Genomic DNA, 26,887 nt, shown 5'->3' with positions numbered 1-26,887 from the left:
TCCTTCCCATGGATGACCTTGTCTTTCTCCATATGACTCCACATCAGGGCCTTTTTTAGGGGAACAAATGGGGCATATGGTCTGGGCCCCCTTATTTGTTTACTCCTTTATTTATTCAAGTATTTATGCCCACTTCAACAAAGGACTTGAAGTCATTTATGATCAATAACACTCTGAAACAAAATCACATCTAATAGGACCAACTCAGATAGCTGTTACACCACCAGCATCCATAGGCCTGTTGAACAATCACGTTCTTAAAACTTTTGTAAAGACTAGGATGTTGGAGAAGCCCCATCCACAGTATGGTTCTGTTTTTCAAAGAACCAGAAAGACAAATACTTTTCATTCAAGGCTGTAAAATGATTCAGTTAAAACATAATCCCAAGAATTAGGACAAAATGTTGAACTCACTGCACAAAGCTGTCTTGTTCACTAGGCCACTGGCTTCAATTAACACAAAACAATACAGACAAAAGAATTACATTGAGATTGGATGACATGAGAAGACAGTGTGTGTGTGCGCGCGCGTGTGTGTGTGTGTGTGTGTGTATGGGGATAGATAGGAGAAGTACCAATGAATATTCTTTCTCTGAACCTTTCGCAGTCTTCAAATACATGTTTGCTTTCATAAACACACCTTGACAGAGTGGAGAAGCAGCAGATTGAGCGTTAGGGATCCTTCACATCCCCCTTTTCATTTTAAAATCCCTACACTCCTGATTTTTTTCTCTTTTTTTAAGCACATGAGGCTCTGACATATATAGTCTTGAAATGGGCAGGGCTACCACAAAGAAAGACAAAAAGAAAAAAACACCCTACCCTAATTGTCCCACAAAAGTTTACAACATCAATGACAATTCCTGATGCATGGGTGTCCTGGCATCTCAAAAGTGGGGTGGCAGGGGTGGGGTGGGAGGGGAAAGGCTCATAAGGGTGGAAACGTTCCCACAAATTTCTCAGAAGTTTGGTGTCGCAACTTAGATGTTTTGTATACCACACCTAGAACACAAATAAAACTTAGGTTAAAGAGCTTAGTTGGCAATATTTGGGGGAATGATTCACAGACCCATTTTCTGCTCATAGTTGACATAGGTGAAAAGTCCTCAAAAAAAGTGGAACCAGTTGTGTGATTGTTTCCGAAACTCTTCAAACGGGAAATGTGAACTCTTTCTCTTTGTCATGGTGCTTGAGCACGCAGGGCTGGCTTGGCCTCCCAGGAGGTGGGGACTTGATAATCTGTGGAAAGAGATTTTAATTAATTTTAATTAATTTTAAATTTTAAATTAATTTTAATTAATGCTGAGCCTAGCATGAGTTGTTATGTAAGTAAAAAAGTAAAGTGTCCCACTCAAGCTCAACCCTTAGGGACTTCATGTTCTTGGCAAAGACCAAAAAATGATTTGTCACTGCCTTCTTTTGCGATTTTTGAAAAACTTATTGTTTAGCCTACAGCCCTGGTATTTCTTCTTGGTCTCTCATCTCAAGGTCAGCCAGAGGCTAAAGCAGCCTGAGGATTAGTTTAGGTGCTCCTCTACTCAGATGGTGTTTATTGTCATATTGCAGCCTACATAGCTCCATGCAGACAATGTGGGACACACTGATGCAAATGGAGAAGGCATCTTGCTATGACATGTTCTACATCAGTGGCTCTCATTGGCTCTTCCACAATGGTCCTAGACTGCCCCTTTACCTCCAGTCTCTGATCATTCTTCCCATGTGCTCATTTTTGTTTTCCTTGTGTGGGAAACTGGACCACGGTGTCATTCTCCATAAAAAAAAAAAAATCTTGGATGAGCACTTGACAGGTAGACCACTTGACACTATGGGTCATGCTATTGATAGCAATGCCAGAAGGAATTACATTTTTTTTTCCTGAAAAGCAGTCAGCGCACCAATTGGCAGTAGCCTTGTTGCTGGTAACCACCAATCACATCCTTTTTTAATGTGCATGCTAGGGGTATATGGTCAGCAGCACAAAGCATGCTTGCTCTGAGGGTTTGGCATAGGGTGCCCTGTGGAGGCAGTCAAATCTAGGGCAGGCTGGTTTCCTGCTGGTTTCAGCATGGGGTGATGGCAGGAGCATCTGGACATGTGGACTCATCCCTAGTCATGCAGATTTGGTAATAAAATCTTTTGTAGAAATACTTGAAATAGCCAAGGAAGCAAAGAAAGGGAGGGACTTGACACAGGGAAAGAAGTTTAAATCTTATTCACTCATGAAGCTTATAGTGTGGCCAACTCAATTTATAGCTATATTTATAGACTAGTTAAAGGTGAAGTGTGGTTATTCCCCAAACAGTTACTACCTTGAGCCCCATGGACCAGGAGGACTGCAAACATGTAATTATAAGACAATAGTTTTGGATTAAACCATTCTTCATATTGCTGTGAGAAATTGAAGGAGATGGGTTATTTGTGGCACTACCTCTCCCTGAAGGTATCTGCCTGTCCCACCAGGTCAAATAGAATGGGTGCACTTCAAGTCCCTTCCCTTAAATGTTGCCATCTGGTGGGACCTCAGAGACGTGCCTTTTCTGTGACTGCCCTGATTCTTTGGAACAGCCCCCCCCCCGGCAGATTTGGAGGCCACCACCCTATTAGCCTTCTAGAGGGCTGTGAAGACCTGGCTATTCACCCAGACAGTGGGCTAGGATGGAAGTGAGCCCAGCAAAAGTCAATGTAGAGTTGGTGAGATGTTGTGGCACTGTGATGGAATATGTAATGTTCCTGTGGGGTTTTGTGGGTCATATTTATTCTGATCTTATGACATGTTGTAAACTGCCTAGGATTGTCATGCATAAGATAGGCAGCCATATAAATTTTCTACATTTAGAAATGGGAATTGCTAGCAAGCAAGCTGAAACCTCCATATTACACTGAAGCAAGGGTCAGCAGAATGCGAAATCTATTGCCTTTCAGTAATATCCACTTCTAAAGGTCTGAATGTAATCTAAAGCTGAATGTTGTCTAAAGGTATTTCTTTTATTTATTTAGATATTTATATAGCATTCAGATATTTATTTATTTATTTATTTAATTTATTTATTTATATTTCAAATTTAGATACCGCCCATCTCACAAAAAAGTGACTCTGGGCGGTTCACAATAAAACAACAATAAATATTAATTAAAATACAATAAAAACAATATAAAAATACAGTAAAAATGGAATAAAACCAAACACATACACAAATAATAATAACTTCCAAGATGTTGATGATCAGTATTTAAATATTTAGATATTTATAAATATTTAAATATTTATATTTAGATATTTAGATAGCATCCAATCACATACACACCTGGATATTTTACAATTGAAGCAGAAACCTACATATCCTCAATACAATCATTATATTAAAAAAAGAGAACTTCATATTAAACACTCCTTTAAAATGTCCAAGTGCTGGAATCTGCCTGCCCTCCACAGGGAAACGTTTTCTTAGCCTAGAACCTGCTCCTAAAAAGATGCTATTCCCACATAATCCAGACAGTGGGATGGAATAATCGGAGTACCTCCTTCTTGTGATCAAATCTGCATGGGGAAGGAGATGGGTGCAAGATGGCCAGTAAGACCTGGAGGTCCCAAGTCATTAAGGGCTTTACACACAGGTAATAAAACTCTGAACTGTATACTGGTGAGGCCACAGGCTTGAAGCTTCAGATACATGGGGGTGATAGAAAAAACATTGGATCCCCCAGACCAACCATCCTTCTGGCTTCTGCACTGCCTGAAATTGTTGAATATGCTTCAAGGGAAGATCCATATAAAGCAAATTATGGTAGACCACCCTGGAGATATTCAAAACATGTACTACCATAGTGAAGTGGTGCTTTAAAAAAAAAAAGGGGGGGGGAGACCTGATGAAGTTGCCACACTGACAGAAGCAGCTCCAGATCAGACCACTTACCTGAGAGGAGATGGAAGGAGATTGGCCTGAACCTTGGACATCTGAATGACCACCATTATTCAGAGCTGAGTAAGACAGTGTTTCTCGAGCAATGGTATAATAACGTTGGTTGTATGCAGAAATAGACTAGTGAGACATGACTTCAGTCTCCAAATCATGAAGCAGCCCATGAGCTAGGGAGCAAAGAAGAAGAGCAGAGCCTCCAAACTAGTGCACCGAAGAGCACTCACCAGAGCAAGAACTCTTCAACAGTTGGGTTTAGGAGTCAAAAATAATAATAAAATTAAGAATAAAATAAAATAAAATACAGTTGCATTTGTACTCTCATTGTTTGAGTATATACTATTTTGACTAGGGATTGACTAGTGAACATTGCTGTAGCCTCAATTAGTTCTCTCATTACTTTGACATAAAATTGGCATAACTGATAAATAGAATAACAACATTCTTCTAATTAATTTCTCTCTCCCTCTCTCTCCTTCTTGGAAAAATAGGGTGGGTTTTTCCCCCTATCTTGGTGGGACCCAGGTTCTTTGACAGAGTGATTGGTAGGATTTAAGATACAGAAGACTGAGAACCACAAGATTAGGGTGACCTTGTTTCCTAACAGAAACGTTTCTTAGATGAGAGGTTGTAAAGCTATATTTTGTGGGCAAGCCAATCTGACGGTTAAACATATTTTTAAAAGTGTCTCTGCACACGAGACTTTAGCAAAGCTTCCCAAGTGATTTGGGGGTTTCAGAGCTCTTTTTTCTATGCCATTTTATCTTATCTAGTATGGAATAAAGCAGTTGGATAGGAAATCCTACTGTCCTACTAAGCATATTGCAAAACTCAAGGGACTATTAAAAGACCTTGCAGTCATGAAGCTGGGAAGGGTGAAAAGTTTCTCATAAATTGGTCAGATCCCAAAACGCCATATTGGAGTGGGAATTGCTACATATGCTGTTTGGCAAAGCTGTTCCATTTCTTCTTAATGCTTATTTAGTAGTCATGAATATTCCAGACCAAACAGTGCTCACACACCTTCAAAATTCAGGTGCACACCCATTGCATTAAACAGAGTTGAAAGCCTTTGTGGTAAATACCATAGATTTCTACGTAGGTATGCTTACCTGCAAAAGTCCAAAATCCTGTCTAAATTCAGCGCCAAAATGATTTAACCTTGGCATGTGGAACAAAATGATCAAACAAAGCCCAATTGTATTAAGTAGCTGAATGTGCACTATCTTTTTTTTAATGCAATCTTTGGGGTTTTATAGAATTTAGAGTATTTTGACTTGGGAAAGAGAGGGCAAAGAAGGGGAAGGTTTAGCACATAGGTGTTTTGAATGTGTGTGGTGCTGCTTAATGAACTTCTGATCAGCAAAACATCTTTTCCCAAATTAAAACGTCAGGCCACATTTGAAGAGATTTATTCTAGCTTCTGAAAGAGCAGGAAATTTAAAGATGCTGTGATGGTTGAATTCCCCAAACAGCAGCAGCAGCAGCAGCAGCAGCAGCAGCAGCAGCAGCAGCAGCAGCAGCAGCAGCAGCAGCAACTTTTTCTTCCCAAAATGAAAAGTAAATGCCAGAAAGAAAGTTGTAAGCTGATTTTCCCTGTCATAGTAGCATACCAAGTGTTGGTTCTGTTATTGCATATACAAGCATCCAATCATCTGAGCTTCACTTATCTACAATCTGAAGTGGTACAGCCTAGACTGAGGTTAACCACTTCACTGAGCACTGTGCCTAGATCCCTACATTTCTTCACTCCCTCTAATCATGAATGCAAGTGATGATGTTAATAGCTACCTCATGTCATGTGGGAAAGGAAAACGGAAAACTGGGAACAGGGCTGGAATGGAGCTTCCCGATCAGGGACACTCCACACTGCAGCAGTGGCTGACTTTCTAAAGTACACTAAATCAAAATCAGACAAATCACACACAGCTTGGCTGTTGTGTTTCTGGTCTCGCTGGTTCCTAACCATACTAAGACTTCTGAAGTGCTCTTAGCAACCATCGAAGGCAGCAGGCTGTGTCATGCAGTTCTTATTTTTGTTGCAAACATTTCATGAATGCTCTCTTTTAGTGTGGGACAAATTAGATTTAATTTTTCACCCTGAAAGAAACAGTGTTGTAGTTCAGCTTGCCTTTGTATGTTCTCCAGACTTTCCTGTGACTCAATCAACATTCCTGTTTTTGTTTTTTTTTAAACCCAGTTCTCCTTTGGAAGATCTGCAAGCATCTCTGTATAGGAATGTAGTTGCGTATGGTCCTTATAAATAAACATTTAAAAGAATTCCTCCAGATCAATGGAATGGGAAGAATCTAATCTCTTAGAAAGCTTTGCTTTCTTCCTGCAGTATAGCTTTTGCATGCAGCTCATGCTTGCTCAATATTACCTCCCCCTCTCTGTTCTTAGTTCATGGTCAACTCACATTGTGAAATGATTCCCTAGGGTTTTTTTTTTTTCCCAAAGGGCTTTTGGATGATCTTTTATGCTCCATTAAAAATCCTGATCATAAAGGAACAGGAGACCCAAATACCATCTGGCTTACTCAATGCCACATTATGTAGGGATCTGTTGATATTTCTAATATATGATACTAAATGTGCCTTTTTCATTTGCCTTGCGTTTACTTGGCTGTACAAATCTAACCAGGAAGGTCACAGGTAGGGCATAATAGAGCAGCTTTTATTTCTTGCCACCTACCCAGCAGTCAAAGCTTAACCGCTCTTGATTAGGGAGGCTGCGCTGAGACTCCTTCTCCTCTTTAAAAAAAAAGACAGTGAGCATATTGACACAGACATGTCTGACACTAAATTTCAATCCCATATCACAGGGTTCCTCAACCTTGGCAACTTTAAAATGGGTGGACTTCAACTCCCAGAATTCCCCAGCCAGCCTTGTTGAAGTCCACCTGTCTTAAAGTTGCCAAGGTTGAGGAACCCTGCCATATCAGTCAACATAGCAAACCCAACTAACGTGGCTTATTCAATGAATCATGGTTTAATGCAATGCATGAGCCCAGCCATTGACAAACTGCATTTGGAAAAGGAACGAATCAGGGCACACATCCAATGAACAATGAACTTCCAGTGCTTTCCAAGCCGTTAAGAACTCTGGGAAGCACTTTAATTTGTCATTTCCCTCCGTGCATCACTAAGAACCTCTTTAGATTATAAAACTTTTTTTTTTTTTTGTCTTGGAGAAGGACTGGGAAAGAGAATAGCAATTTACAGGAACAGATCCTTTGGCATGAGAAATTGTGGAAAGAGACTGCAGTTTCCTATTTGGATGAATTCCTGCTCACTAGCAGGTTGGCCAAAAATGAGTGTGGGAGTGAGAGAGATTGCAGGCAGGCAGGCAGGCAGGCAGGCGGAAGGAAGGAAGGAAGGAAGGAAGGAAGGAAGGAAGGAAGGAAGGAAGGAAGGAAGGAAGGAAGGAGAAGAAAGAAAGAAAGAAAGAAAGAAAGAAAGAAAGAAAGAAAGAAAGAAAGAAAGAAAGAAAGAAAGAAAGAAAGAAAGAAAGAGAAAGAAAGCCAGCCAGCCAGCCAGCCAGCCAGCCTCCATTCTGAATTTCTGATATCTGGCATGGTGATCCATTTTGGACTGAAGAGTTAATCACAGCCAGATGTAACTTCACCAGAACTCTGAAGGCAGCCTGAGAACATAGTTTAATGGCATATTCCAAGAGATATTTCCTCTGTAATTCCCTGAATCTGTACCATTCAAGCTGTGCTCTTGGGAATCCTGGACTTTTTTCAGGAGATCTCAGAAGTTATAGACAATTTTCTAGGTATTTTAGGGGGGTGGGGAGAGGGAAAGCTTATTTGCTGATTATTAACAGCATCTCTTTCCTGGCAATGCCCAGGAGTGCAAGTTATGAAGGCAAGAGAGGGTAGATGTGAAGTTAGAAGGATGTGTTTTGTCCACCCCAAATCCTAAGGACTGTCAGTCACAGCAAACTGCAGAAATACAGCTGTGAGAGACCAGAGAAATTAGAAGGCTGCTGCCAAATTTACAAGTGATTTTAGTTGGTTCCATATTTTCAGACCATGGCTTGTTGAGTGAGACACAATGCCTAGATTCAATAGCTCATTAAGGCAAAAGTAAACAAACCACAAAATCTCTTCATGCAACACGTGCCTCTAAATCAGTGTTTCTCAAACTTGGTAACTTTAAGATGTGTGGGCTTCAACTCCCAGAATTCCCCAGCCAGCATGCTGGCTGGGGAATTCTGGAGTTGAAGTCTACACATCTTAAAGTTGCCAAGGTTGAAAAACACTGCCCTAAATTACATCTATTATATAAGTTTGGTATTCAGGTGTCTTCTTATTCCCCAAATACACTTTTTAAAATAGAAGGATTAAGGAAATGTAAGATAAAAAGTCTTCTTCCAGCTGAGCTGGACATCTGGCCACATCCATGGAAAATGTTTGCTGTTGCCTTTTTGGGGCCTTCTTTTTTAACCTTCCAATGTAGTACAGCAAGAGTTTCTCCAAGGAAGTGGCATGATCAAAGCCATGAGGATTTCCTTATCTACTTCCTTTGGAGAAAGTTCCACTGAATTTGGTGGGACGTCTTTTAAGCGGATATGCATAAAATAGCACTGTGAAATACATTATGGGTTTTAAAAAAACAAATCAGGTACCCCATCTCCCATTCTGAAAGCAACTGTGAAAATTACTGTCAACTTTTTTCATGCTGCTGATCTTATCATTTAATTCCAGCTTTGTCACGCAGTATTTATTCCACCACCACCATTCATTCCTTCACTTTTGCTCTGGAGTCTTATCCCAAAATACGGATCCCAAATATTGGGTAATATCTAGAGTCCTTCCCCTCCCCTTGCCATATGGTGAGCTTGCAGATATTACAATGCTCCAACCACATCTGGCATGTTCTTCTCCAAAACATGCACATAATAAGATAAAAGATGCAGTCTAAAGGAAGTAATCTTTACCAAGATTGCACTAAAATGGGATTTAAGGATATTGCTTTAAAATCAAAATAGCTTTATTTTAAAATCAATCTTCATAATATAGAGACATATATTTATGGAAAAATTGATAAAAAAGGCAAAGTTACTGTAATGTGCACATATATGGTATCTGTACTTTATTAAAATGTTTTCCCCTTATTTAATCAAACAGATTAAGAAACATTTGATTTACTTAAGACAGCTGAGGCTTAACTAATATTCCCAGGAGTATTCATCAGTAACAGAATTGCAATGAAGTGTATAAACTGTCTTCATTACAAACATTGAGAGGGAGGTGGTACAAAAAGTTTGTTGGTGGTCCTTGAGCTATAGTGAGCTATCCTTCATCTGCAAAACATCTCTTGGGACTGTAATAACTGAACATTGAACATGGACGTGAGAAACCTCATGCCTAAAAATGAAAGTTAAGCATCCTCAATTTATTCTGGAAAAACATCAGGACATTATACAGTAGTCTTCCCAACCCTGGTTCCTGCCAGATGATGTGCTGGACTTCACTGTTGAAATCCTCTACATCAAGAGTTTGGGGAAGGCTGCTCTACATATCCTATGCTATCCTTATGTTTGTTTCTCCCTGTTTGCAGCTTTTACCTGCAAGACATTATCTTGAACAGCCTACTTAACATATCGTACAACTAACAGATTTCTGTAAAGACTTTGGACAAATCTCACTTAGGTTGGCTTTGATCTGGCATGCCAGCTCTTGCAGTCCCATTTTTAGTGGCCAATCCTATTATCCAGAAAGGAAAAGAAAAAAGCAAGGGGACAGGGAAGGGAGTGGGAGGTGGGGGGACTCTGCCTTAATGTTAGCAGTTGATTGCCCTGATGAGATTGAGCTGGTACATTGGTGAGTGGAATTTCATTCTGGCACTGTTGATTAGCTTGGCGGGAAGAGAGATAGTTCATCCTCTTTGAGACACAAATGTAAATGTCAGCAAACACACAATTACTTATCTGAAAGCATTCCATAAATGAACTGAACAAATTAGCGTTGGGCTCTGCAGATATTTGATTTGCACATACGCGTGCAGCCAAGGTTATCAAGCCAGCCAATTAAATAAGCAGTAAGTTGCCCACTAGTATTCAGAGTTTATGTGCAGAAAGGATAAATCCAGTTCATCCTGTCCATCCCCCTACTTTATCACTCTTGCACTTGCACAAATCTGGATGGAAGAACAAGCCAGGACATGCTTGCTTCATACAAAGCACTGGCTAAAATTGTCTGTTAGGACTAGCTGGCAAATTCTTCCAGGCAACTATACATGGAGCCTCCTCCAGCAGTATTATCTGAGTCTCTTTTGCCTGCAAGGAGTTTTTACTGATCACAGGAGGAAGCCTCCTTTTCATTCAATCAACACAAAATTAATGGAACTTAAAGACCCAGTTGCAACACTGGGAGAATTTTGTGCAGAATATGCAGGCATGACAGATACATTTTCTTTTGGCTTGTATAATTAGAAATACTGGGGGGGGGGCAGGGGGGGAGAAGGGCTAGAGAAAGGGGTAGAAGATTGCATTCCACCAAAGGCATGTTTAGACAAATGTATTCCATAAGGTTACTGCCCAGTCCTGATTTTGCCCTAAAGTGCATCTACAAAGTTTGCAAGAGACAATTATGCAGTGATTATACTTCTGTTACCTTAGTGATTACTATGTAATTCAAGGTGGCAATATTTTTCCCATTGCTGGCCTACTGGTTCATGGGTCTATAGTGCTTTTCAACCTTTCCCTTTTTCTAACCTGACATCTACACAACAGTGTGGCTGGCTAAGAACACCCCTGGGTATCCTTTTCCTTGAGTGCCTTGGCTACAAACCAGCCATTTGTGGTTTCTTTTTGGGCTGCTGTTCCATCTAAAGGGAATACAATGGTTTCTTCTAAGAAAGACCAAGCCAAACCTGGTTCTCTCTATGGCTTGCTCTGGTTCAAACACCTAGCTCTTGGACTACATCGCAGCCTAAGACCAAATCATGGCCAGATGGCTTGCAGTCGTGGCACTCGGGGGAGGAGCCCTTGGCTGTGTTTGTAGCAAAACCATAATTGGCTGCAGCCGTGTTGTCCTAGTTTAATTGTCCTGGGTTCTCACGCTCAGAAACCTGGGATTTAATTGTAACTTGCTTGGTGACAGTATCAATAATGTTTGGGGCTGCCCATTCAGAAACTCATCATTTCCAGGCGCCTCCTTTTTTAATAAAAACAATTGCAGCAATTAAAATAGGCATGAAACAAAATTTGGTGTGCATATGGATGTGTCTCTTCATCAATTCCTTTTGCACATCTTCTGCAAGTTTTCCTCTTCTGCAAGCAAATCTGCTGCCCATTTTCTTGTGATTAGTCCCACTCCTGACCATTTGCTGTGCTGCATTGCCTCTGTTTACCAAATATTCTTTTTCTTTTGCCTTTTCAGTCAGCCACAAATTCCTAGAAGCATCCACAGCCTGCTGTAGGAGTTAGTAAAATAAAAATAAAAATGCTCCTTTTGACACCAATGCATTGATGTACAGTATTACAACGATCGGTGGGTATTTTTGTTTGAGAAAAAGAGGGAGAGATTTTTTTAATGAGGAGACAAAGGTTAAATTACCCTTCCACATGCTGTATGGCCCTGATTTGGATTAAAGAGCTAAATGCTATTAACTTATTGGAAGATGTAGCTTGCCCTAAGTCAGACATCGAAAACATACTTTCTAGACAGTAATCCCCAAAGTAGTGTTTTTTAAAAAAATTGTAAATCTGTATAGAATTGTGCTTCAGGTTTCATTGAAATCAGCAGAATCAGCAACAGGAACCCTACCCTACAGTCCTTTTGTTTCTGATGGACCGTTGTGCTGATATTTATCCAAAATGTAACCATTGGCTCTTTGGTGAGAGCAACTTAATGAATTCAGTGTATTTTGTAACATATCCATGACATGGTCTTAATGCCACATAGCAATGTTTGGTGTTCTAATTACAGAAGGACAGAAGAAAGGTCACCTATTTTATCATTTGCATGCGTAGCACGAGCATTCAAAGCACCAGGACAGCTAGAAATGCAGGATTCATGCCGGCCTGGTTTGAGGATGTTTGTTTGTTTGTTTATTTGTTTGTTTTAGGTAAAGTTTTGGCTGGGCACAAATAATTGCTGCTTTTTTGTGCCTCTACTACAGTCCTCTGCTACAGTCTAATAAGTTCATAATTGCAGTTTCTTCTGCCCTTATGTTGTGTCTGCTTTTAAAAAAATTTTCAGCAACTACCTGCAGAGTTCTACAGCTGCACAGAATGCAGCTGTTTTTTTAAAAAAATGTGAGATTACTTATAGTAGTGCAGTTGTATAAATGTACAAAAAAAAAACAACAACTTTGGTCTCCATCTCCAAACTGAAGGCAAAGTAGGAGGGAACTTTTTTGCAAAACAGATTCTACAGCTTTAAAATCGCTCCCACCTGGTCAGATAGATATGTCTAGATTGGAACACACATAACTTGGTAGCACAGAGAAATGGTAATAATTGGAACAGCCATAATAAAAGTATTTAAACAAAACAGAGTAGAGACAGAACTAGCACCAGGAGAATGGAGTGGGGAATGTGCCATATGCCACATGAATAAACATTGTTAGAATAAAATGGAAGATGGGCAAATTTTGTGATTGGTTTTTATTGAATTGTGCCATTTATCATTAGGCCCTTAAATGTTAACTGCAAATATTTCTTACATTTTCACTTATTTTAAATATGATTACTATTACACAATCTTTAAAACAAAGTCCATAATAATTGTACAACTTTGTTTTCTTTTATGGCTTGACATTGATTATGTGCCATCAAGCAGGTGTCGATTCTTAGCGACCACACAGATAGATTTTAATTTCTTCATGACAATCTGTCTCTATCCTGGTCCTTCAGGTCTTCCGATGGTGCTTTCATCGCCACTGTAACCCAGTCTATCTTCCTTGCTGCTGGTCGTCCTCTTGTGCCTCGAATGAGAACTCTGGGTTGATTTGCTCAGTGATCCATTTGTTTGTTTTCTTGGCTGTCCGCGTCCAAGGAGTTTTCTCCAAAACCAAATTACAAAAGTATCAAGACACTTTCTATCCTGCTTCTTCAAAGTCCAACTTTTGCTTCCATAGAGTGTCACAGGGAATACCACCGCTTGCACAGTTCTGATCTTTGTAGGTATAGACACATCACAGCATCTGAATATCTTTTCCAAGGTCTTCACGGCTGCTCTACCAAGAGCTAGTCTGCAGCATATTTCTTGACTGCTTCTTCCTTTACCATTGATGATTAATTCCAAAAGGCAGAAGCTATTTTCAATATCTTAATTGTCTAAGGCTGGTTGTTGTACCTGTTGTCATTATTTTGGCCTTCTTTATATTTAATCTTAGTCCCATTTATTCAGTATGCTCCTTGACTTTTATTACCAGAGCTTGCAGATCCTTTGCATTTTTAGCTATCAGAGTAGTGTCATCAGCATAGCACATTTGCAGGTACTCCTTTGCAATTCCTTTTTTTGATCCTTACAAAGACTTCTTCCTTTAGCATAGCTTCATGACAGTTTCTACAAGGAGCACACATCTGGTTATGTGCAAAACTACCAATATTAATCTTTTTCCTAATGGGAGGGAGGGGAGAGAGAAAGAGAGAGAGAGAGAGAGAGAGAGAGAGAGAGAGAGAGAGAGAGAGAGAGATGTTATGTTGCATTATAAAAGGCAAAGTGATTTATTGTTGAATACATTTTTATAGACCAGAATATATACATAATTTCATTTATAAAATAGCATAGATGATATGCAGAAGATACCAGGTTCAATCCCAGGCATTCTGCACCTTGGACAGTCACTGTGGTCAATTTGAGTTACTTGGTATAAGGCACTTTTCTGATTAAGAGTGTGATAATTGTTGCTTTGCTGTTCCTATCCCTTTTCATTATGTCTTGCACAGGATAACTTCTCAGAGCATGGCTAGAGATTTGTGGCCCTCTAGATATTTTTTACAAAGAAGTCAACCCCCATTGAACCCAGTAAGGCTTAATTGAAGATCTAGACTCCAGGAACTGATTACAGCTTAGTTCCTGTGACTGTCCATAAAAATGAACAAGAGATAATATTAAAGATCTCAAAGGAGAAGCCAGACAAGCTTTGCCACCTGCTCCTTGTTTCAGGGAATCTTAGCATTAAAACTTAGAGCTACTAATTAAGGAACCCTTTCTGGAAATATAGATTCTGTAGCACAGTGTTTCTCAACCTCAGCAACTTTGAGATGTGTGGACTTCAGCTCCAAGAGTTCCCCAGCCAGCATGTTGACTGGGGGATTCTGGGACTTGAAGTCCACACATCTTAAAGTTGCTGAGGTTGAGAAACACTGCTATAGCAAGTCAAAAGAGGACACCCATATGACTTTACATTGATATCCCATATTTCATTTTCTCTGAGAGCTTAAGGCAGCTTACATGCAAGAGAGGTTACTTTCATTTTATCTTCACAATAAAAAACATACGATGAAGCTTGGGCTGAAAGCAAGTGACTGGTCTAAAGTCACCCAGTGAATTCCATGGTCCAACAGGACTTGAACCTATATCTACCTTGTTTTCAGTCCAACACCTTAACCACTATTTGAGGGACATATTTGGGACTGCCTATTTCTGATAATTTCTTATTTTCCTATATGATCAGGCAGAGTGGGTGGATGAAAGACCCTTTCAATTAAACAATTCCCCAATGGGACATAGGAGGCATGTCTTCTCTGTCATAGCATCTGCCCTCTGGACCAGCATCCTCCCAGACAGTCATGTGGCTCCCACTCTGAGGATCTATGAAATAATGATCAGTAATTGTAGATAATAGGTGACATCTGGGTGCTTTCATACATATTGAATAGTGTCAACTGCATAAGAGCTGTTTGATGCCACCATACAGCAGAGGAATGTACCACTCAACCCTTGTCTTCCATGTGCTTTCTTTCTTCTTTTTTAAAAATATGAACTTTAAATCTCCTATTAATTATGCATGTTTTTCAATGTATTGATTATGTGTGTTTCATCTTTCTTAAGGTCACACCATTCATTGAATCATTCCAACTGGACTTAATTGTGTTTGGGGAGGGGAGGGGGCTTCCCCATATCCCCCCCACCAGCCATGTCCCAGTGAAAATCCCACTCCATTAAAAAATCATACATTCCATTGGTACTAATGGACATTTCTGACGAGCAAATGGCTTCATTTCCAGAGAGGAAGACTTGAAATACTAAAGCAGCCTGTCCCAGCCTGGCATCTCCAGATGGGACGGGACAACCAAACCCCAAATTCCCAGCTTGCAAGGAATTCTGGGAGTGTTATCTAGACACATCTGCAGGGTGCCGGATTGGAGAAAACTGTATTAAAAGCAGGTGATACAGGCCCATTGCCATACCATTTGGTTAGTAAAATTCCTGCATTGAGGTGAGTAGCTGCTTTTTGCATTCCTGGATTTGCCTGTAACTGTAATTGCTTTCTTTTTGTTAAAAAAAAATATTTGGGGGAATGGATGGAAAACTGAGATAGTGTCAGGCTGCCGTGGCCTGTTCTCCACCTGTTGTTATTTTGGTCTGGCCCAATCAACCTGCTAGCCAGGCTGGAGCCGGCAACCATCTGGAAAAACTGCCGTGTTTATAAAACTGACGTGGAGCAGTACCCCTGGGCCCTGACCTCCCACACAAATCTGGAAATGATTAAAATGGCCCTGGCTGTCTTCACTGCTGAGAGCTTCATGCTGAGAACAGCCCACCGTGGACATTTGGAGATCTCATTAGCAAAAAGCTGGAAATGTAACCAGTTCCCTCTTTGTTGTGCCCTCCCGCCACCCTGCCCACCATTGTCTGTCCTCCCGAGTCCCAAGGCAGGATGCCAGCCTCAAACAAAGTGCTACACATGAAGGCAAATCCAAGTCGAAAGCTGCCTGGTGGGAAATCGAATCAGGCCGTTCTGTGAAAGTGACTGGTTGATGCGGTAGTGATGGTGGTGATGGTGGTCGCAGCAGGGAGATGAATGAAAACAATACTGGGGAATGTCTTGCACACAAGAGCTGCCCTCAAGTTAAATAAAATGGCTGCTGGTTCTAAAGTACTCTTTAAGGAAGTCAGGTTCTGCATGTGGGAAGAGAGATGTGGAAGCTATGGGTGCAGGCACATGGAATAGGCAATGTAGAATGTTGGACTGCTCTCAGTGGAACTGAGCACATTGAATGGAAGAGATTGATCACTTAAATGGCTCTCCCTCACTATATACCTACCAACAACACAGATTCAGTGGGGCACAATGAGCCCCAAAGCCCTTGCTGAGCTTCATGATTATTTAAATCCAGGGACTGGATTCACACATCATACTAAGTAATAGTTTCTTTAATCATGGTTTGCTGAATTGACGACTGTTGACTGGGTTCCACAATATGCTAAGCTATCAACCATGGTGGCTGACTACAATGGCTGGGTTCATATATAAGATGAAACCAAAACCAAATCACATTTTTGGCTTAGCAAGTATGAGAACCCGAGTGATAGCCTCTTTCCTTGATCTCTAATGACAAGAATTAGAGAGGACTTATACGCTGCTCTTTGAATAACTTTCATTCTTTCTCTCTTAATGCCCAGAATCCTGCCAGGTCCTGAATGTTCTCCCTGAAGGCTCTTGCCTCCCCCTGTAGCGTTCTGTCAATTCGCAAATGCAAGCCATATTGGATTGCCCTGACCCTCAACCAGTCCAGGGTGAACATTTGACCATTTGGCCAATTTCCAAGTCTATTTAGCCTACTGGCAGCATTTTAATTAAGGAGGTGTAGCTAATGAATTATCTGTGACTGGAAGTTGCCTGAGGAAAACACGAAATCAACCTGCTTTGAGTTTACAAATTGTTGGAGGAAAGTTCTGCCAGAAAATGGATCCTAGGGGTCTAGCAGAGTTTGTAATGGAGGGACTATGATTGCATGTGCTTTTATAGGGGTCGAATGTTTAAGGCAGTGTTTCTCAACCTTAGCAACTTTAAGACGCGTGGACTTCAGTTGGTGTCAGCTGGCCATGCATAACATGACTTCCTGGTGAATTTACTCTTGGTTAAGGAGTGTGTCATTGTATGTGTACACAGAGGAGAAATACCCTTTAGAAATCCCATCTGAGGGAAGTGGTACCATCAAGGTAGGATTTGGAAGCAGAGGTATAGATTCCACTTAGCAGAATATACCTGGAGGCCACAAAGCAGAAATGAAATAATGTGTCTTACCAGGAGGAGGGTAGCTCAAAGACCATTAAGACACGAACATTAATTTCTCTTTGTCTTAGGCCCAGGGTTGGCTGGGCTTGCTCTGTGGGCAGTTGCTCAGGTCTGTTCTCTTCCCTCAGAGGGTCTTATACATCTATGCTATCAAAGAAACCTTGGGCAAGGAAGACAAGGACAAAGGATAAAACTGCTACCTGAATAGGTCTATTGTGATAGCCTGTTATTGCCATTCCTGATACTAGATTGGATTGTGATTGTATGGTGAGAGTTTCTTGGGGCTATTAAAGCAGAGAATACTATTTTAAATACATCAGTAACGATTAACCCTAATCTCTACCTGCAGCAAAATAGGATAAAAGATCTGAGATAGCACGTCATGGTGCAGATGGAGAATCATGACTTTTAATGTGTGCTTCTTAACTTGCTTGCAAAAAGAAAACCAGCATAAGTCAGCCAGAGGGCTAGAATACAGTCATAATCTGAATATGTTAGTGTTGTTGTGGTTGCTGTCATTCATTCGTGGGCAAGATTCAAATATGGTAGCTTCCAGCCAAGTGGGTTGAAGTGGTACAGTCCATTCACTTATTAGTTCAGCTGTCATGTATAAATCCAGTGTTTGTTTGGAAGGGAAAGGAAAACAGCCATGCCTTTAATTTACTAAGCAAGGGATTACAGCCCATGGATATGAGGAAGAACTGGCAGAAACTGAGATTGAGACATTTGGATCCGATCACTACTATCCCCTCTTGCAGACATCTGCTTGCCATTGTAGAAGAAAGGCACTACCCTAAATTCAGGATTGGCAGATATTGTGGCTCTGAGGGAGCCGCCAAGTGATTTCCAAACAGTCTTTTGGCCAGGATTCCTTTGCTTCAACAGACCCATATCCCAGTAAGGATTATGCAGATGAAACACCTGTATAGGATTTTAGGACCCATAGAATGGCTGGATGCAACCTCAAAAGCCAAAAAGAGAAACTTCAAGGCTTGCTAAAAAGCTGAGACTGTACTTGTTTAAAAAGAGTAAGAATAATACAATAAATAAAGGCACATTATTTACGTGCCAGGAATAAAAATAGCAAATCAGTGGCCATTTGGGCTTGCTGCTACCTGGGGGAAAAAATGAACTCCATAGTGAAAACAGGAAAAAAGGATTGTTTGATTCCTCAATTTTCATTTTTAAAGCTACATTCAAATGGCGCTGGTTTCATCATGGAATCCTCCCCGTTTTCACTGTTTGCTTTTGAACTCCTTGATTTCAAGGGGAGATCCATCTGCTCTTCTTTTGCCTGCAGTGTTTATGTCTTCCATCCAATTGGCCAAATGTTTTCAGGTAATCTTCCTACCTGCCCAAGGCATCAGGCTTAACCAATGTCAGTCAAAGAAGGAAGGGAAAGCTTTCTGTTCTGAAAGCAATTACTGTATATAAAGGAGCATTGGACAAAAACCCTAACGTGCTTCCAATGGGAGGCCCACCTGTTCTTCTTCTCCCTGCAACTTCAATGTCTTCCATCCAACTGGCGTAAAACTGGAAGACGTTCCACTAACCCTCTAAACATGCAGGTCTGCTAAGATTTAAACAAAGCCTCTTCTTTAGTAAGCTTTTAAAACAAATACGGTAAAGGATCACCTGCTGCATTAACACTTGAATTTAATGTGTAGGGAATACTCTAGGCACTCCCCACTTTTAAACACAGATTTGTATATGGACTGTGAACAAAGATTTAGGGAGGAGTTCAGTTTATCTACCCTAAAAGAACAGTTCAAGGAAGGAGCAGTCCGCAGGTAATAGGAATCGCCTAAAAGATTGCAAAGAATTTCTCATTCCCATTTGTTTAATTGCAAGAACACAAAAAATTTCCCTATCTTGCCAAAATGAGAAATGTTTGGGAGATAACCAGAGATTGTGTGCTCTAAACAAATTATTGGGCTCTGATCTAAAGTTCTAGGCATGTCTTTTATACCTGATTCTACTTGGGGGATCTTGAGTTCTAATTTAAAATAATATGTTAGATCCCAGAGGGCTAAAACTAGCTTACCTAGGTTTTCTGAGGGTTGCTCCACAAGAAGTCTGAGATGGAGGTCAGCTAAGGCCTATTTGAAATGAACTTGGTGTTTATAGGTTTTGTTGGCAGAGAAGAGAAATGGTGGATTTCAACCCCATTTATTTTTACCCCAACATCTGCTCCCAGAAGATGCATACCTCAACATATGCCTCCCCATGAAGAGTAAGAAAGCCATACTAAGTTCAGAAATACATTCCAGCTTTCAGTCAGTGTAGCTTCCTGTTGGAACAGAGTTCCAGTTTGGTGTCACACTTTGTGCCCTGCCCCGACTCCCTCAGAAGCCACCAGCTGGCAGTAGAGATTCAGCAGCCTGCTGAATTGGGCCCCTTTGGTCTCACCGGAAGCATTTGAGATTCTTCTCTCTTAGTTAAAGATTGCATAAGCCTTACAGAAAGCTATGAAGCAGATTTTGTTTCCTATCTAATTTGACACTGCATTTCTAAGAAAAAATGACAATCATCTATCATTCTGACTTTGTGGAGTTCTGCAAATACATTTTACTAGGTTCTTTTTTTTCCCCTGTGGGAAGGATCCATTCTTCTTTACCACTGATGATGTCAAGAGTGGTTTTGTTTCACATCTGGTCACCTTCAGACATAAATTCATTGTAACCCAGCCTGGAGCAAGTAAAATACTTCTTGATATCTCCTCAATATCTGGATCAAGAGGGCACATTTTGTAAATAAGAAGATAAAGTATAGCTATACCTTTTTATTCCTACAGCATCTCTATTTTTTTCTTAGAATGAAATATGCACAGTGTGACATATGGATTCTGCAATATATATAATGCATGGCTTATCATCAAGATGCACATTTTACCTAGCCTAAGGGCAGCCAGCTTGTCACAGATGCACATGGTCAGACTTGCACAGCTTATGAACTGGAACATAAGAAACTGCCTTAGAATTTTAGACTCTCTGGCTCAACATTGTCTATCCTGACCAGCAGTGGCCTTCTGCAACTTTTGGAAGCTTTTCTCCACCCTGTCTAATAGCCAGGCAATGGACCGGAGAGATTTTGCATGAAAGATATATGCTCTGCCACTGTTCCCTTTTCTCAAACGGAACATGGCCTGTAAGCTACATACTGGCAAGGCAGGTGCCTGTTTCCCCAACCTGTTCTGCAGTTTATGGAGGCCCAAGTGGATCCCAAAGCGTGGCTACTGGGCTACCTTCAGCCTTTTGTTGTACATGGTTGCCAAGAACTCATCTATCAGATGACTTGTTTTGCAGCTGCTCTTGCTGCAACCTGCAGTGAAACACGCACTTTGGGTCCTTGTGTCCCAAATCCAAATGGGAGAGGATTTTTCAAATTCTTTTTTTCAAGATTTGTCTGATCCTCAGACTGAGCTGGACTGTGCATCTCCGCTTGCAGATTTCTACATGCTGTGGGAGTTGCGTGACGATTTTAATACCCTTGTGAGGCCCATAGTGCAGTAAGGCAATCCAAATTCCCCAGGCCTGTTTAGAATGACCTGCCTTTCTGTGCTGCCTGCCTGCATTTCTTTATCCTTGGCCAGCAGAGTGATAACTAGGTAAACACATGACTCAGAGAACCACAAGCAGGCCTAATCCCCGAAAGAGATCTGGCCTTGGGCTGGAGCAACGCCCTCTTGGAGTGCCTTTATCTTTCTTAACTGTCTACTGTTGCCTTAAGCTCTATTGACCACTTCAGTGCCCATCATCCTATTTGCCACTGTCTGGAGGTGATGGGATTTGTAATTCAGTGATATAAGATAACATGAAGTTGGGAAAGGGAATGGCTCTCTCTGTGCTTCAGTGACTTTACTGTGCGGTGGGAAGTATGATTGACAGAGAGGCTGGTCTGGTGCCATTGATCAGCTCTGGAGATAGAGGATTCTCATCTTCACATGTAACACTCAACCAGCCTTCCCCAACATAACAGCCCTCCAAACTGGCTAGGATTATAACTCCCAACCTGTATGGTCAATGCCACTAAGTTGGCAAAGGCCAGGCAAGGGCATTTCAATCCCCCGCCCCCCCCAAAAAAGAATGCAACAGGCAGACTTGAGAACTTGCCTTCAATGGAGATATGTAAGTAAATATTGGATTGCCACTGTCAACAACCCTGTTGTTGCATCTTGCATATTGCAGACCTAGCATTGAGTTGGGATTTGGACTTGATTAGCCTTCAACCTGATGTCTTGCATATTGGTTGAATTACAAGTCCTATCATCCCCGGCTAGCATGCCAGTTTACTTGAGGGAATGGATTATAACGATGGGAGCTGGAATCCCATTCATCAAGACTGCCCCAGGTTTGGGAATGGCTAGATTAAATGCTTTCCAAGTTGCCTTTCAATCTTAGCATGAGTTCAACACATCATGCTAAGCCATAAAATAGTTGGTCTGATTTTAGCTTATTATTATTTACAAACACAACCACTGTGGCTTATTTAACAAACCATAGGCTTTTTATGGTTTATTGAACCATAAACCAGGGCTTGTGACCACATATGAATCCAGCCTGCACTTCAAATCTAGGGAAATAGAAGCTTTATTTTCCTGATTCAATCTATAGGTAGAAAATCCCCTTTCCTTTCCTTTCCTTTCCTTTCCTTTCCTTTCCTTTCCTTTCCTTTCCTTTCCTTTCCTTTCCTTTCCTTTCCTTTCCTTTCCTTTCCTTTCCTTTCCTTTCCTTTCCTTTCCTTTCCAACCTTGCTGGAGACAGCTGCTTCTAAGGTTCAGCATAGATGTTTAATGTGTGGAAAACAGGTATGAATAAACCATCCTCCTGGTGAAAAATGGAAATTATTTACAGAGGCAGCCTTTCTACGGGAAACTGAAAAAAACCGAATAAGCAGCAGAATTTGGTCAGCAAATTGTCTTTTTAATAAAAAGCTTTAAAAAGCATTTAAAATCTGCCCCTCTTTCCAGTGGCACCAGCAGGTGGCAAGAATATTATAAAAACAATGTCAGGATTATTTAACTCAGATGGGAGGGAGACAGAGAGTGCAAAAAGCATTGGATGTACGTTGTCACTTCAGTGTACTCACAAAAGTCATACAGGTACATAACACCTAAGGCCCATCAAGCCATTTGGATAGAGGAGACAAAAGAAAATTATACCGGGCTGCAGAATGTGACATGAGTACTAGATGGCAGCAAGGGTTAAATGGGTGTTAGCTCTTTGCTTTTATGTAGTGGATGTCTCGAACTTTACAGCCCAGCTCTGGTAGCCTAAGCGTTAGACCAACGTTTCTCAAAGGTGGCAACTTTAAGATGTGTGGACTTCAACTCCCAGAAGTCCCCAGCCAGCATGTATCACAACACTTGTACAAAAGGGGCGGGGTCTGTGTCATGACAGCCCAATACTGCTTTTCATCATTCTGCTCCCCCTTGAAGATGCTGCAGGTCTAACGCTGCCCAACAATGAACTAAAATATGCTCTGCCTTTGAATGTATCTCATCATCAGATGGGCTTTGCCTGCAAGCAATAGTTTATTTTTCTTCTTCCTCCTCTCCCTGAAATTGCATATCATTTTTCCCTTGGGATAACAGAGTTGGTTTTATTGGCAATGGGTAGTAGCCTCTCGGTGCTGATCCCATCAGATTAAGCAAATAGCCTGCTTTGCCCACAGTGCTTCCTTCAAAGAGACACTTTGGTATTGTGGATCTCTAATGTGGCAGCCTTAGTATAGTTTGCAGCGAAGAACAGCAACCCCAAAAGGTGATGCACAGAGAGTTAGAGTGGTGGATAGTCAGACTCAGATTATTCCGACGGTGTGCTCACTGGGCACCTTAAATTGGGTAGAAAGGAGTGTTATTCAATAGTATTTGGTAGAGACATTCTGTTCTCTTTTTTCCAATCAATTCTTATGTAGTTTATGCAAGAGTGCTTGCTTTAGATATTCTTTCAAAGCAGAAGAGAAATTTGGAAACATAGATATATTGTGGCATTCTTGCCTTTCACTGTTCCATCATCTCTCTGACCGTTTGTCATCTCCCTGGAAAGGACATCACAGAAAATTCCTCCCACCAAGCTTTTTCAGAAGTGGAGGTACTGTAATGTCACCTCTAAGACAACCCTGCCCCATCAGAGAATGTTTGCTTCCTTTAAAGAAATCCAGGGAAATCAGTCATTTGTCCATAAATCTGGTACTATGAAAGTGTGTTTGGACCCAGTTTTATTATTCGGTGCTCCACCAAAGGCATAAAGTGTCTTAAGCCTGCTCTGGGATGGGAAACTTTACACCTCTGAAAGTGATCTGTCACATGTTTTCATTAGAAAATAGATTTGAAATGTTTTATAGTATAAAGAGCTTTTAATAATGTATGAGAATATATTAGTCATAGGACATATTAGATTTGTTGGCCATCCACCTGTATTTGCAGCTTATATTTGGTTTTTCATCCTCATTATCTATTTTTAATATTCTTTGCAACCTGTATTTGTATTATCTTTTTCCTTTATTCTTTTAAATATGTCATCATCATCATATAAGAAAAATATATACACATAGCAACACTGTGTTTTCAAATCAAACCATGTACCATTTCAGTACATGAGAATGAAAGTGATCTATCCCTGGACATGTGCAGGACACATTTGAGAACATTTCTGAATGATTCATACTTTTGCCACACAGAACTATGTACTTTGGATCATTTTCCTGAAAGAATAAATGTACGAGTATAATGTTTTTGACTCATTTGTTTAATTGGGTTCTCTTGATCTAGTTTTAGGACTTGTGTGAAGAACAGATCCTGTTTTAGGTCATATTTATGCAGAAATACTGAACATTCAAAAGGGTTCACAAACTTTTAAGCACCACTGTATTTATGATACTTATATCCTCATCTTACATGGGGCTCTTATTTGTTGTAACAGCAGATCCAAAGAATGGATCCCATGGCAGATCAAATGCCACAAGATGTGACAGGTTCAGACAATTCAAACTCAGCCCAAACAGAAGAAAGAAGATAAGGAAGCAGGAACTGGAGAAACCACACTTTATAGCTTTTGCAAGGCAAGGGTTGTCTCTCACTTTCAGAACTGTGAGACTAAGAATTTTACCGAACTTTTAAGTCTTTCACACCAATCCATATTTAACTAAATGTGCTTTCCTATGATGCTCTGGTGAGTGAAGCTGGCCAAAAAAAAAGGGGGGGGGGATAATTGAACTGAATGCTAGGGTCTCTAACATAGTGCCTAGGAGTGCTGGTATACCTCTGGCCTTCACTTTTGCTACCTTCCAGATCTCTGCTTCCCCTCACTTTTTATGTTTCTTAGCCATCCTTTTAATTTAAAAAATAGAAACAAGGCATGTTGTAAAGCAAAGTGCCAGCCATCAATATCATCTGGGCCACATAAGCTTTCTTAAAGAATAAAACTTGATGCACTTTTGCAGCCCACGGCTTTCACTGAAAGTGTATCATCTTCTCAGAGAGAAGATGCAGTAAGCAGGAATAATGTTCTGTGGTTGGGAGGGGCTGGCAGGAAGCATCTGATAAATCAGGGCTTCATAATAGTCTAGTTAGGTCTTCCAGGCCGGCTGTTTTGCCCCTCCTGGCAGCCATGTTTGTGAGAGCACCCACCACCAATTCTCACAATTTCAGATCAGCTCATCTGCATGAAAAGCTTGGAGACCTCTGGTTTAATAAGCACAGCATTGCTTAAGAAGTGCTCTTTTTGGCTCATGCGTCAGCCCTGTTTAATAGATTTTGGTAGACTCATAGAACAAAGTACGTGGAACTGAAGTGTTCTGACACTCAAACTAGCTTGTTAATTCATAGTTGTCTTTGGAGGTGAGCCTTGGGTGATAATGCTGGGTTTCATATTAACTTATAGTCTCATTTCTTCTGCTTTATCACATTGCACTATTCTGTTGACCTCCCCTATACTTTGTGTACAAAGGAAGAGATTGGTATTTCTTCCTCCATAGTCAGATGATTGATTCTGAAGAGCAGAGGCTCAGTGAATGAAACCCCATAGGAAGCAGAGAAGCCTTCGCTTAGGAACGTTGGTGGGCCAGATGGGAAATCTTGCCAGCCACATCTGGATTATAAACTGGGGTTCTCCTCCATTCTCTAAAGCCGGGATGCATAACTTTGTTTAGACTGAATAACCTTGATTTGATTTAGTTTAATGGAAATTCAATTTAAATAAAATTAAGTTAATGGAATACAATAAGTATGATCACAGCCCTACGTTTAATACTTTCTCCTTCCTTCACTTTAATATGAAAGCAGGAAGGATCTGAGAGCAATATGCAGCTCTGATCCCTTGGGTTTCAGTAATGCAACAAATAACTTCAGGATTGGGTGGGTGTTGTTTGGGAAAATTGCATGGGCCAGTGCATCAGAGTTTAACAATAGCTAGCCTGCTGTTATGCAAAGAAAAATGAAACCTTATTTCCTGCCGTGTGTCAGTCCCCTATCTCCCAGCCCCGTGGTTCCTTTCCTTAAAATAATTGCTCCAGACAAGTCTTTGTACACCCCTGCAGGGAAGTGGTAAGAGCTGTGTTAGTAAGTTAGAGTAACTCTGGGCCCTGCCATACCGTAAGGGAAATCAGGCCATTCTTGGTCATCTGGGATAGACAGGTCCACAAACTCTGCAAATTCACAAGCTTGGCTGCCTGTTCTGCTCCAGAGGAAAAGCTGTCTTGATAGCTTCACAGCACTTCCTGTTGTGATGGATAGGGTGCCTTTCACTGGTGTCTTATCTCAACTCTGGGATTCTCCATCCCTCCTTGGCTTGACTTAACCCCAGTTGCTGGGGTGTGGGGAAGGGGTTTTCTGCTCTGGATTTATGTGCATAGGCTATGGTTCAAACACCACAAGGGACAACTGGTTCCTTCCCTTTAACGTGAGCATCCCAGGGTCATCGTTGTTCACACGTGGTTGCCTTTATTTAGAGTTCTAGTTAAAAAACAACAACAACAAGCCCAAACCCACAACGATGAAAACTGCTGACCTCTGCCATATGGCTACAAATATGTTTTTATTCTTCAGAACACTAGCTGAGATAGAGGAGATCGGTGGGCTGTTATTTTGCGCAGGTTGAGAACACTAATTGCCAGGGTCACAGATCCAACAGCAGACAATCTGGTTGTGTATACATGCATTGCTCTATATCCGTGTGTCTCAACCTTAGAGAATTTCGTCTCTCCGAAAGGATTTTTCACCCTGTTCCTATTTGATTTCCTGGGAAAGGATATAGTGAAGAATAGGGAGTTTTTAACTGCGCCCCAACTTTCCGTGAAACTTCAAAAATGGTGTCCCTTCCCAGCTGCACTCCCCTGGCCGTATTCCAAGTCTGTGTTTTTCAACCTTGGCAACTTTAAGATGTGTGGACTTCAATTCCCAGAATTCCACAGCTAGTGTGCTGGCTGGGGAATTCTGGAAATTGAAGTCCACGCATCTTGATGTTGCTGAGGTTGAGAAACCCTGATCTAGTGTAAAAGTCACTATTCTGCTGCTTACCATTCTGTCCCTCCTTCCACTAACCCAGACTGATCTTTGTTGCTTGTGCAAATGAATTACTTTCAGAATTTCCTGTAATGTGTGTTGGACAAATATTTCTGAAGGCACTTCCCATTGCAAAGCTGTAGAAAACAGTTGCTTACAGAGTTTCTTAGAATGTGAATCTGCACTCAGCATTGTTTGTCCCTGAAAGTGGCTGTTATGTCTGCAAAACAAGAGGATAAAAAAAAATCTGCTGAATCAGA

Source organism: Python bivittatus, unplaced genomic scaffold (genome assembly GCF_059951505.1).
Source record: "Python bivittatus isolate LINGU-HERP-01145 unplaced genomic scaffold, Pbiv_v1 ctg000700_np1212, whole genome shotgun sequence".
Lineage (NCBI taxonomy): Eukaryota > Metazoa > Chordata > Lepidosauria > Squamata > Pythonidae > Python > Python bivittatus.
This window is presented reverse-complemented; position numbering follows the sequence as displayed.